Source organism: Numenius arquata, chromosome 1 (genome assembly GCF_964106895.1).
Source record: "Numenius arquata chromosome 1, bNumArq3.hap1.1, whole genome shotgun sequence".
Classification (NCBI taxonomy): Eukaryota; Metazoa; Chordata; class Aves; order Charadriiformes; family Scolopacidae; genus Numenius; species Numenius arquata.
Genome location: NC_133576.1, coordinates 120,718,774 through 120,732,483, shown reverse-complemented (window position 1 = coordinate 120,732,483; position 13,710 = coordinate 120,718,774).

Genomic DNA, 13,710 nt, shown 5'->3' with positions numbered 1-13,710 from the left:
GGTATTAGAAAGCAGCCCTGAGGAAAGGGACTTGGGGGTGTTGATGGACGAGAAGCTGGACATGAGCAGGCAATGTGCACTTGCAGTCCAGAAGGCCAATCACATCCTGGGCTGCATTGAAAGAAGTGTTGCCAGCAGATCCAGAGAGGTGATTCTGCCACTTTACACTGCTCTGGTGAGACCTCACCTGGAGTACTGTGTGCAGGTCTGGAGCCCTCAATATAGAAAGGACATGGACCTGATGGAGCGGGTCCAGAGGAGGGCCACTAAAATGATCAGGGGGTTGGAGCAGCTCTCCTATGAGGACAGACTGAGGGAGCTGGGGTTGTTCAGCCTGGAGAAGAGGAGGCTCCAGGGAGACCTAATAGCGGCCTTCCAGTACCTGAGGGGGGCCTACAGGAAGGCTGGGGAGGGTCTGTTTACAAAGGCCTGCAGTGACAGGACGAGGGGCAATGGTTTTAAGTTGGAGAAGGGGAGATTTAGATTGGATATTAGGAAAAAGTAAGTTCTTTACTATGAGGGTGGTGGAACACTGGAACAGGTTGCCCAGGGAGGTGGTTGAGGCCCCTTCCCTTGAAATATTCAAGGTGAAGCTCAACGAGACCCTGGGCAACCTCGTCTAGTTGGGGGTGTCCCTGCTGACTGCGGGGAGGTCGGACTAGATGACCTTTGGAGGTCCCTTCTGGCCTGGACCAATCTATGAATCTATGAATCTTTTCAAGCATTTCACAAGCCTCTCAGTTGACTTTTGGTTTTAGCTCCCAGTTGATAACTAGGTCTACTGAGGATTGACTCCAGTGTTTCTATATATTCATGGTTGGACTAGATGATCTTAAAGATGGACTAGATGATCTTCCAACCTAGACGATTCTATGATTCTATAAGCAAGACTGTGCTCCTCACTGCTGCTTGCACTGCTTTCACCATGGGTGACCTGACCAGTAACATGACTGCATCAGATCCTCAGGCCATAGAAGAAGACAGCAACTTTTAATATTATTTTTTTTTCTTCACAATCTACATGCTCTTATACATGAGTTTGGATAAATAGCAAAACATAGTGAAATGCAGCTTGCCCTTGGAGTGAAGGGTTTGCGGGCAGACAGCATTCCCATAGGCAGAAGGACGGCCCCCACAGAGAAGTTAAGGTCCCTGTGCAGTAACATCCCACCAAAAGGTCCTGCTGTGCCAGCAGCCTCATCAGACAAGGCAAGGACACCCTGAGCACATTCTGCAGTCAGAAGCCCAGAAGAAAATGCCACAGTAGGATTTCAGGTTTCTCAAGTATCTTCAGTGCAGGAGACTTGCACCATAAAAACAGGTTGGGTCCTCAGGTTCAGATTTATCACTTTCCCCAACTTTCTCCTCCCCATCCAGCTCCTCAGTACCCCAACCTGAAGGCTGGGATCCAGTTCAGTACAGTATTCTTCCTCCATGTTCAAACCAGTGCTGCAAAAGGAGGTCATGTACATCAGTAAGAGAACATGAGGGAAAAGATATAGGGCAGAACAATTGACACTTTCACAGAGGGCTTTGTTTTGAGACCCCATGAGAAAAGCCCATTGTTTATATTCCCAGCCTGACTATTATGCTTTGACTGATGCTGTGTGGTTCTCATTGATGACTCCTATCAGGACAGGCTGAACACCCAGGATAGGGATTAGTGGTCTATGTCTACTCTTGTTCCGGCCTCAGTTTTAAAAGCTCATAGTTAACACATTGGGAAAAAACTGTTGGTGCCTTGGAGATTTCAAGACATAATTGCAATTATTGGTAACACAAATAAAACTCTTCCCTGAGCAATGGGGAAGAGACATCTGCAGATTTCTTAGCTAATAAAAGTTGCTTATTCAGCAACCATTAAAGTGCCTGAGCCAAGCTAAAAGCAACCGAGGTTTTTGTTCCTTTACTTGATAATTTGTCTCAGTGGAAGTGCACAGGGTAGCTGACTATATGGGAAATGCTTTCTGTGCTCAGGACCATATCTATACAGCTGTACCTAGAACAGCTTGCTCTCAAGTGACTTATTTTCTAAATGTGAGGAATTTAGGATTTGACAGTCATAGGAACACTGACTTCCACTAGTAGTTCTGAAGGTATAAAGCAAACATATGGGTTTTTTTACTTTAGTCAGTGTTCCAGTTTTACATAACAAAAAGCATGGACAGTACTTCATCTGCTGAGGTCAGCATGACTAGGAAAGCAGTGAAACTTTATTGACAACAGAAATAATTTGATAAATTGAATGAAACTACATTAATCTGCAGCACTGTGTCAGGTCAGGATCCCCATAACTTTGTCCATTTTCAGATTTCTTTTCAACATCCAGGCCTTGCTTGCTGAGAGATGAAACTACATGGGTTCAGGGATGCTTTGCAAGCCTGTAAAAATCAATGATTTTGTCTTAAAGTAGGGAAAGTGATTTGAGTGAAATCTCACTCTAAGGATTCTGTTTTGTTTGAACTTAAAACTCAGGTGGTACAAAAAGAATTGAAAAACAAATTGAAAACTAGAAGGTGAAACCAAATGCAGCGAGTTCTTATCAGTTCAGAATAACAAATCAGACTGAACATCCTTTCAAGTCTGTGCTTGAAACCAGAATTATAAAACTATCTGTGGAAGATGTATGTATAAATGTAGGGGAAAAGGTTAATACATACATATATTTAGGGATTTTTGCCTCTAATTCCTTTCTCAGATATCTCTAGCTTAGAAAAACATTGGGTGGTGGTTCTCTTGGGGGGTGCGGAGGAGGGAGAAACATGAGTATTGTAGCTGACCAATACTTCTTTCATTGCCTTTTTTTCCTCTAAAGTGTCTGAACTGTTCCAGTATTTTAACTCAAATTACCAACACATATATTTTGGAACATATTGTTTTGTTCTTGCAAGTCCTGTCTTGTGACAGATGTACCAAATGTCATAGGAAAGAAATCCATGCCTTCCAACCTTTAAATAGACATCATCTCTGGTCTGTCCCCCATGCTGTCCATTGAGCCTGTGCTCCGGTCTGTGACAATGACATTAAAAGCATCCTAGGACTCAAAAAAAAAGTGTGACAATTTTCAGATGGAGTAGTTGCTAGGGAAGAGTTCCTGGAAGCTAGAAGCTTTGCTGGATAAATATCTCTTTACTGTCCTTGCAAGCTGAATGCTAACAAGACACAAGACAAAACTGTTTTGTAAGGAGCAATGCAGGATTCACAAACTCACAGAATAACTGGTGATGGAAGACAGCTTTAGAGATCATATAGTCCAACCCCCAGCTCAATGAAGGGTCATCTAGAACAGGTTCCTCAGGACCATGTCCTGTCAGGTTTTTAATAGCTCTGAGAATGGAAACTCCACAACCTCTCTGGACAGCCTGTTCCAGTGCTTGACCACTCAACAGTAGAAAACTTTTCATACATTTGGATAGAATTTCATGTGGTTTACTTTGTGCCCGTTGCCTCTTGTCCTGTCAGTGAGTGCTAGTGAGAAGAGTCTGGCTGTGTCTTCTTTAACCTCCCTCCGCCATCAGGTATTTATATACATTGAAGAGATGCCCTGAGCCTCATCTTCTCCAGGCTGAACAGTCCCAGCTTTCTCAGCCTGTCCTCATATGTCAGATTCCCCAGTCCCTTAATCATCTTCATGGCTCTTTGTTGGGTTTGCTGCAGGAAGTCCATGTCTGTCTTGTACTTGGGAGCCCAGATCTGGACTCACCACTCTGTATGTGTCTCATCAGTGCTGAGTAGAGAGGAACAATCTCCTAACACACACAAAGAGGCTGTTGGCCTTCTCTGCTACAAGGGTGTATCGCTAGGTCATGTTGTTCCCTTGGATCCCCAGTTCCTTCTCTGCAAAGCTGCTTTCCTGCCAATCAGTTCCCAGCCAGTACTGTCGCATAGTGCCTTTCTTCTCCATGTGTAGGACTTGGCCTTTCTCTTTGTTTAGCAAGATGGGGTTCCTGCTGATCCATTTCTTCACTTGTTGAGGTCCCGCTGAATGGCAGCACAGCCATCTGTTGTGTCAGCCTTTTCTCCTAGCTGTGTATCACCTGCAAACTTGCTGAGGGTGCATTCTGTCCCATCATCCAGGTCAGAATGAAGATGTTAAACAGTGTTGGCCACAGCACTAACCCCCGAGATACTCCACTTGGTGACTGGCCTCCAGCTGGACATCACACTGCTGATCATAACCCCATAAGCCTGGCAGTTCAACTAGTTTTTGGTCCACTTCAGTGTACACTTACCTAGCTTGTACTTCATCATTTTGTTAAAGAGGATATTATGGTAGACAGCATTGAAAGCCTGACTAAATTGCTCTCCCTTCATCCACTGAGCTAGTCGTTTTGTCACAGAAGGCTTCAGGTAGGCCAAGCGTGATTTCCTCTTCATAAGGTGTGCTGACTACTACCAATCACCTTCTTGCCCTTCATTGCTTGGAAATGACTTCCAAGAAAATTTGCTCCTTCACCTTCCCAAAGACTGAGGTGAGGCTGATTGATTGGTCAGTAGTTCTCCAGACCCTCCTTCTTATCCTTCCTGAAGACAAGAGTGACATTGCTTTTCTTCCAGTCCTCAGGAACCTCCTCTAAGCTCCATGGCCTTCCAAATTTTACTGAGAATGGCCTCACAGTGACACTAACCAGCTAGCACCTGTGGGCGCCTGCCATTAAATCCCATGAGCCTGCACATTTTAAGCTTCTTCAGTTGTCTGAAGAAGGCCTTTTCTACATTTTCTTGCTCAGGTAGTCCACAGCAGATTCCCATAAAAACATCATCCATGTTGATTCACCCACAAATACTGACTCATAAGCTCTCAGATGGCTCATCACCCATCCCAAGGCCGAGCTGCATGCATTCTCTCATACATGCTGTCTCACATAAAGGATGACTCTCCACTTTGCCTTGCTGCTCTGCCCTTCCTAAAGACCCTGTATCCATTCCTTGCTGCACTCCAGTTGTGTGAGCTATTCCACCTCACTTCTGTGATCCCAATGAAATCGTCACCCTGCAACTGCACACAGGTCTCTAACTTCTCCCATTTATTCCCTGTGCTATGTGTGTTAGTATACAGGCACTTCAGAGTTCCACCTACTCGTGCTGATTTCACAGAAAATGCATGAGAGCTGCCCTCATCATGCTGTTCTTTCAACACTTTATTTATTCATATGAATACACTTCAGATGATCCCCCTTCAATCCTCCATTCACTTGATTGCTAGTCTACTTTCCTTTTCATTCCTAATTTAAAGCTTTCCTCAAAAAGTTGACCACCCTGTTGGCAAACATGCTTTTGCCCCACTTTGTCAGGTGGGTCGCATCTATTCCAAGCATTCCTCATGCCTCAGAGCACCCCATGGTTGTAAAAAACAAATTCCTGTTGTTGGCACCAGCTATTGTTGACACCAGTTATTGGCCTTCAGGATCTGTCTGCTCTTTGGAATACACTTCACAGGATATTTTCTTGCCTTCCTTGTGCAGACTATTTCAATAGTCCTTTCACAGCAGAAGTGTTTTGTTCCTCATTCTATTTGTTATGAATATTCATAGACAATAACAAATCTGCACTAACTTACTGGCAGCCAGGAAGATGTTTCATTTACTCATTTATTCTTTGTTTCAATTGCCAGGTCTGATAAAGTGGCCTGTTATGTTTGATACAATCAGGACTTGAATGACAGGAAATTAATAAAAGCTACTTTCCTTCTTGTCTCCACATACATTTGGTTCATTTCTTCCCTATGAGTTCCTAAGGGGAGCTGCATTTTCCCTCCCTCCTCAAGCACATACTCTCCCCCAAACTCAAATTCTGGTTATCATTTACATCCAGTATCCTTCCAGAATCCTTCATTTATCCCTGGTTTTTAGGTTCCTATGGGTCCATATAACACACTGAAGAAACATAACCTCCATTGAACTCATGTCTCTATTGAGATAAAGAAAACTTCTATCAAGTCACTCAGGTTTCTCCTTCTACTTGAGAAACTACAAAGTCAGTTTTTCTCTGAGGATAAAACAAAGTTTTGACAATTTGCTATAATTTACTTTCTTGAAACCTAGTAGTTCTGTTGCTATTCCTTTGCCTGAAGGCAAAAATAGATTTCCCATAGAAATACCTGGTACTGAGTCTTCTGTACTGCCTTGAGTGTACTTCTGTGAATCTGCGTTGTTGCACACATGAAATTGGGAGATACCTTGTTTTCTGTTTTTTCTTCTCCACCCTCTTGAACTCAGAGAAATCTTTGACCATCAGGTTGGAGAAAATATTGGACAGGAAACCTTGTTACAATAAGTTGCAATCTACCCTGCTGAAATAAATAGTATAAAAAATAATAAAATTTGTTTTCAAATAGTCTAATAAGAAGTTTCTGCACATCAGAAGGCAGGAAAATTTATAATATCATTTTCATTTAGCTTCCATCATTACTTCTCCCCTGTAAGTTCAAGCACAAAATCATTCTACCATAAATAAAGAGAAAAAGGAAGGAATTCGTCACATGGTCTTTACGGCTTCATCAGGTGTCTTTTCTGTTCATCTGAGGATACAAAGAGAAACACTGGGGAAACTGTTTTCCCGATAGGAAAACTTGTTTTGATGGCAAATAAGAAATCACTGTACAGCATGAGGCTTCTCAAAGTACCAGATGTCTGTGGTGATTTTGTAAATTATCGAAAAGTAACAAGAACACTGCATGGCAGTCAGTAAACAGCAATTAAAGCTGCCATGCTGATTAGAGGCAGAGAAGAAGGTTTTATTGGTGCCAGATATCTTCTTTGGTTACTTGTGCAGTACCGAGGAAAAAAAATAGAAAAGCTATGGCTTCACTTCATAAATGAACTAGTAACAAAAGCTCATTTCAAAGAACTAAATATAATGCATTTCAAATTGTAGAAGAAAGGTTTTATGGGCTTTCACTTACCTGGGTTTTCTTTTTTGCACTTGCTGTAAATGAATTCAAAGTTCAGGAGCCTTTACAGGACAGTGGTTATTTAAATCCGTGATGAATAACAGATGAATCAGCAGACTTACGCTCTTACCCTCCCCAGGACTGAATCTGCTCTAATCTCTTTTATTAACAGGGAGCGAGGGAAAAAAAGGAAGAACATACTAGAATTTACGCCTTTAAATCAGTGCTGGAAATTGTCTTAACTTAGATCCAGGAATGAAAATCTTCAAAAATTGTACCCATTTGGCTTTTTTGTTTTCTCTTTCATGCTTCCATTCACGTGTCCCACTGGGGACGGGAAGTGAGAAAGACATGCAGGCTTTCCCATTAACTGATTATCCAGCGGTTAGGTGTGTGTCACAGCTTGTTTTGGACACTACAAATACCCATCTTGCTCTTTGTTGGAAAAAAATGAAGAAATGGGAGCAAATCTGGTTTTTGGAGAAAACGTTTTGTGTAGCCCCAATTTAGCAGGTTGAACACAAAGCACAGTTCACTGTCAGCCATACAGATAAGGAGAAAAGTAAAGGAATTTCCATTTTAACAGGTTAGTCTGAAGGCTACGTTTCCTTCTTCTGCCTGTCTTTCTGCAAGATAGAAGGGTTAATAAATTAAGAGATGTAATACTTCCAGTTCTATTGGAGCTCAGCATTCAGATTAATTCAGCTGATATTTGTATACTGGGCTTATACTTCTCCCTGATTCGTACAATGTTTCAACTTTAAATGAACTTGAAAGCCTCAGATCAGAGACAGATGCATGTTATTTTATCCACTTACAGTATTTTGAATAATTCAACCAGATTGTGTAATCCTCCGCACCCTTCTAGCAGTATAAAAATCAACTAGCAAAGTCAGGACAGATTTTTTCAGTATAAAAGTGACCCCGTTTTGCCCATGTCTATATGACGTGATAACTTAATCTGCAACTCACTGCGTCATACTTATGACAGAACTGATAGAAATAATTCCTTTTTTAAAGCAGATGTGGTAACCTGTATGATCTGAGTTATAACTCCAAGTTTGGGTGATCCTTACTGATCAGTTGTGTTGATTTATGTTAGCTATGTTTACATCTATTTTATAGGTATTGTGCTTAAACCATATGTTTGTTAAGACAGGTGTGTCAATCCTTCTCAGGTAGTATAACTTTCCCCTGGAAAATTAGAAAATGTATTAAAGACCCATGTGGTGCTTTTTTGAGTTGGACACAAGACATTCAAAGATACCGGTAGAATTGGGTTGTGAGAAGCAGTGACTGAGTTATTTCAAAACTTCACAACTAGTTCTTACCTCAAAAATTTTTATGCCTTATTCAGAGCTGCTGTAATCAAAGAAGAAGCCAAAATCTGCTGTAAGCAAGAGAGACAGGAAAGGAGACTTGTAGGCAAGTAAATAGAGAGGAAACATTGCACCAGCCTTACGGAGAAGAGCTGCAAAAAGATTTAATGGTGCTGACTGACTGAACAAAAAGCTAGCAGCTCAATCTCAGTGCAGACAAACAGAAGGTGACACATATAGCTGGGAAAAATAATCCGTCTCCATACAGTGGTGGACTCTGAAATGTAGATTATGTTGGGAAATTTTTATTGCACCCCTTGAGGCAAATAAAACACATATTTGTGCTTAAAGAGATTTAATGAGCAATGCATTGGGCAGAGTCTGATCAACATAAGCCATTCTGCAAGGAGCCTGCAAAGATGCAGCATGAACTGATTCCTTATATACACCACACCAGCACCAGTCCTGTGAGTGTTGGCATGGGGTGCATCAGCCTGGCCTTGGGTCTATCCCCCAGTGCCAGGTCTGCTTACCAAAAGTGGCCCCTGAGCACTCACGTTCCACAATTGTTACAAGACACTACTGCAGCACTTCTTATCTCCTCTGCAAAATTTACTCTGTTGTAGGGAGTCATTCTGTCCCTGGCATCCCTGCTTCCAGCCAGTTTAACCCCTTCTACAGATGGGCCTTCTTGCCCTCCATAGCAGATCACTCCTTCACCACAAGTTACCATTGCTGAGCAGTTGCAATTTGAATTTTCTCTTCATTTACTGCACTAAAAAGGGATCTTAGAAGCATAACGGGTCTACAGAAATATCAGCTCAGATCTTAGCAGTGGCCTAAACTTAATCAGGACATTAAGAACTACTTGAAAAAGGCTGGAGAGCAAAGCGGAGACATGCCTGTGCCACTGCATATGTCTGGGATGCAGTTCTCATCTCCTCCCATTTGGAAAGGGCTAGGGCAGAATGGGAAAAGGCAGAAAGAACAATGAGGCTGCCCAAAGATGGGAGCAATCTCTGAAGAATCACCATGGAGATGGAGACTCCTGGGGCTGGGAAAGAGGGTCCTGGGAGAGGGGATGTCACAGAGGGCTATCAAATGCTGAGTGGCACAGAAAGAGAAAGCTGGGGTGGCTCTTCGCTGTTCCCTTCAGGACACAAATTAGGAGGCAATGAAAAAATGTAGAAAGCAGGAGATTCAAAACAGAGAAAGGGCAATTCTTCCTGCAGTTAAACTCTGGAATTTGTTGTGGATGCTGTAATGTACATGAGTTCAAAGTGGAACTGGACTTCGCTGTTGTGATATTAAGCACAAAAGGGCTTGTTTGGGAAGGAAAGGCAGGAAATTTCACTACATGCTTTGCCTGTTCTTATATTCTTTCCAAGGTGCCCATTACTACCTATTATTTGAGAGAAAACCAAACCTGTAAGATCTTTGGTCCAATCCAATACAGCAATATCTATCTTCTTTTGGCTAACTAGTTGGTGAGACCATGCTCACACCACAGTAAAATCCTGTTTCATTTACTTAAGCTAGTATAAAGAAAAGGAAAAAGTACTAAAAACATAGTGTACATCGGGCTTCTCAGTTTGAAACAAAGTGAGGAAGAAACTACATTCCCATTCTTGAGCCATATTTTTTCCTTTTTTTGTAAATCAGCAAAATATTTTGTAAGAGCCCCAAGGCAGCAGAAGTCAGATATCCACTATACCTCCAACCAGTTCAGACTAGACCTGCACCAGGTATCATACTCTATTGGAGTCCACACACAGCATGATTCAGAGGAGAAGACAAGGAACTTAGTATTAAGCAATTAGGAAATAAAGTGCTAGTAAAAGAAAGTTCTTCCAGAGCTTCATTGCTGACAGCTTTGTTTGTGCTCTGAAGCATGAATATCTATACACCTTGTACATATCTGCTGGTTATAGGCACTTAAAGTAAGTCTTTCTCCTCCTCCACCCTGGCTAGAGCCTGTCGCTAACATAATTAATAAAATCAGACGGATTTATTGGTGCCCTCCCAACTACGCTTGTGCAAGCACGTGTGACTGCTAAACACTTTTGACACTCTGGTGAACAGTGGTTAAGTGGTGACAGAAAACTTAAAGAATTGAACTGGCAGATACATATGGATGGGCCAGTTCCCTGACACTGAGGCAATTAATCAGAGGAGAGAGGCAGACAGCACAGCCCATCCCCTTGTGGCACACCTCCTCCCTTTCTCATAAATACATCAATATATGTGGGCACATGTAAATAGATATGTCTTTTTCTTACCTTTGCTTCTCAGTCTTATTTTTGTCACTGTTTGCGCTATACTGACGTAAATTGGAAAACTAATTTTGAAAGCTTTTTCTGCTAATAATACCCTGCTTTTCTGAGGAAGGTAAAAAAAACAAAATAGAATGACCTATTTTTTAAAAAATCAGAAGTGGGGGGATGGATGCATAGGCAGAAGAGTCTTCGAGCTGGCATGTAGCCAGGTGAAAATGGTCAAACACATCCTGCAGGTTGTGTGAAGTGTTTTTGGACCTTCAGCTGTCAGGAACCTCATCTCATGTTTCATGCTAGGAACTTCTAGCACCCCCAGCACCCCAGTGCGTGACAGCACTTTGCTCAAACAGTTCTTTGGTTGGAAATCCTTCATTCTGAAGACAAAGTGTAAGAATAAATGTGGCAAACTGAAAATATTTCCTGTTGTGGGCTTTGCCTTAAAAGCATGGACCTCACCTATTAGTTTTGTTTCCTTTCCTCTCCTCCTGAGGAGAGAGGTGGGAGCTGTAAAGCTCTTGCAGAAGCAATCAATCTTGCAGAACTGATAGGCTGAGGTTTTCTGAGGGAACAGGAGACTCTGCCTGAAGAGTTCCCTCAGCACAGGAGTATCTCTACTAGGGTAAAATTAAGGATGTAAAGAAGAGACCATCCTCCACGGCCACTCCTCAGCTTTGCTGGCTCTCCAGCCACATTTCTGCTAGCTGGTGCAAGGGAAGGCAGACAGGAGGCTACGGGGAGGTGTCAGGGCTGGGCTGTGGCAGCATGCTGGGCTTACGTCTGTAGTCTGACATTTAAAGGTAGCCCTTATGGCTTTTTAACATACCCTGGGGGCTACCTGTTAGAGATCAAGGAGCTGCAATCAGCTCCCTGCTGGCTGCTCTTCCCTCTTCATTTCACCTGAGCTCTCCAGTGGAGAGTCAGCCTTTATGTTTAAAGTTGAATGTAGAAAGATCACTATTAGAGTTTTAATAATTAAAGGCTGCATTTACAAAGCCAGCTTAGACAAAGTTGTTTCTATGTCACACTGTTCTTTAAGTTTCATGGGAAGAGAGTGAACAACAGTAATTACATTTTCATTGCTTTGAAAAGTGACTAGAACTTTAACATCGACTTTACAGATGAGATCATACCCCTGACAGGAACTTTGGCCTCTGGTGCTTATTCCTTGTGATAGCACCTAATGATATCTGTATTTTAACTGCAGATGGTGCTGAAGGACACACACTGGCTCTAGCCAGGCATGAACTATCGAAACGGCAGGTGAGGTAACCCAGAGAAGAAAAACCCCTTGATTTCATAGGTATTAAAATTTGGGTAGAAGAAAAAGATCAAGAATATTGTGTCCCCACTTTCCCTGCTCCAAATTGTGTGATAATTACTGCAGAAAATAATTACTGCAATTGCATTTTAAATTTAATTTTCAAAGCCAGAATGAATGCAAAGAAATAGGTTGAGGTGTTTTTGTTTATTACAAGGCAAATTACCTTAGCATACTGATAAAATGAAGATGTAACTTTTGGCATTGTTATAATGGTGAATCAAGTCACACGGCAAAACTACACCCTTAGTCAGTTTTTCATACTACCATAACACTATTGAAATATTACGTGATATGGAAGGCTAGCAAAAGAAAACAATTTCTAGAAACACAATGTTACGATGATGTGAGGGCTGATGGGAATAAATACATTACAGGGTTCCAACACTTTGAACTCCATAATGTACTTGGAACTACATTATGGAAATAGGAAAACATAACGCATAAAGCAGTATAAAGCCAGGTTCAACATATAATTTGATGCATGCCCATCTTTGAGATCTATAGCTAAAAGAAATTATGAAGTGAGTCATTAACAGAAATTATTAGTACACTTGTTTTTTAATTCATCTATACTCTTGTGAAACACCAAGGGTTCCAGTGCAGTAAAAAGTGGTGAGGAAACTGCCATTCATGTCCAGGTTCAGGAGTGCCATGCCAAAATTATAAAAGGAATAGACTGGCCAAAAAGAAAAAAAATGATGGAAAATAAATAAATAAATAAATAACGTGGATGTAATATTTAAGCAGAAAGTGATCAGTGTTCTTAAGTTGTGAAACATTTTGTGTTTTCTCAGCAGCACAACTTTAAAGTTACAGATTGCCAAGTAAAGAGAGCAGTTATAGTCTGATCCTGCAATGTGAGCCATTTATAAAGTGAAAATTCTCATTTTATGTAAACGTGTTTATTGAAACAGCCCTCTTTTGGACTGCAGTTACTCATGGAGGAGGGGGATCAGCTAGAACTGTAGGGCAAAGCACAGTTGTGGAGAAGTATGGCAGCAACCCAAACACTTGCATTAGAGCAGAGAGAGCATGTACTCATTTTGACACACAGACTTTCTGTGGTGGGTTGACCTTGATGCCAAGTGGTCACCAAGCCACTCTGTCACTGGGAGTAGGGGTTGCGGTCAGCTCATCACAAATTGTCTCTGATGCTCCTTCTTCTTCACACGCTTCCCCTGATCCAACGTGGCGTCCCTCCCATGGGAGACAGTCCTCCATGACCGTCTCCAACTTGGGTCCTTCCCTATCGGACATCAGGGAAGCTTCTAGCAGCTCCTCACAGAATCCACCCCTGTAGCTCCTCTGACCCCCGCTATCAACACCTTGCCATGCAAATCCAATATGCTGTCATGGGCCAGGCAATAAAATCTGACCTTGCTGCTAGCAAGGATGACACAACCCCTCTCCTCCTCCTTGCAGGTCAGAAGGGTGAGCCAGGTTTTAGCCTATGTTAAAGATTAACACAGAAATCTCTGCACCAGTCAAGGTCCTGTCTCTGGGCCTGCCAATGCCAAATCTACCCTGCTCCTGGGCCAGCACCTCACTTGTGAGGTTGCAAAGGCTGAGGTCCCTTCAGGCCCACAGATAACAGCCTCCTTGTGTTCAAACATATTTTTTTGTTTGTCCAGATATAATACTTGGACACGAGGAGGATTATTGACAGCCCTCCAGCACGGTAACCTGCAACGTGACAACAAGAGCGTACGAGGTGTGTCTGAGTGGTTGGTCTGAGAGTGTTTCTTAAAATGCAAGGCCTTCTGAGGCAGTGTCTAAGGACACTTATAGGTAAGTTAGCCAAACCTAGCTTAGTTTCTTCTATGCTGTGAGATTCATATGATAGCATATCAAACAGTCCCTTGATAAAACCAGTCCTGAACAAATCCTGGGCTTTCTGTTGGA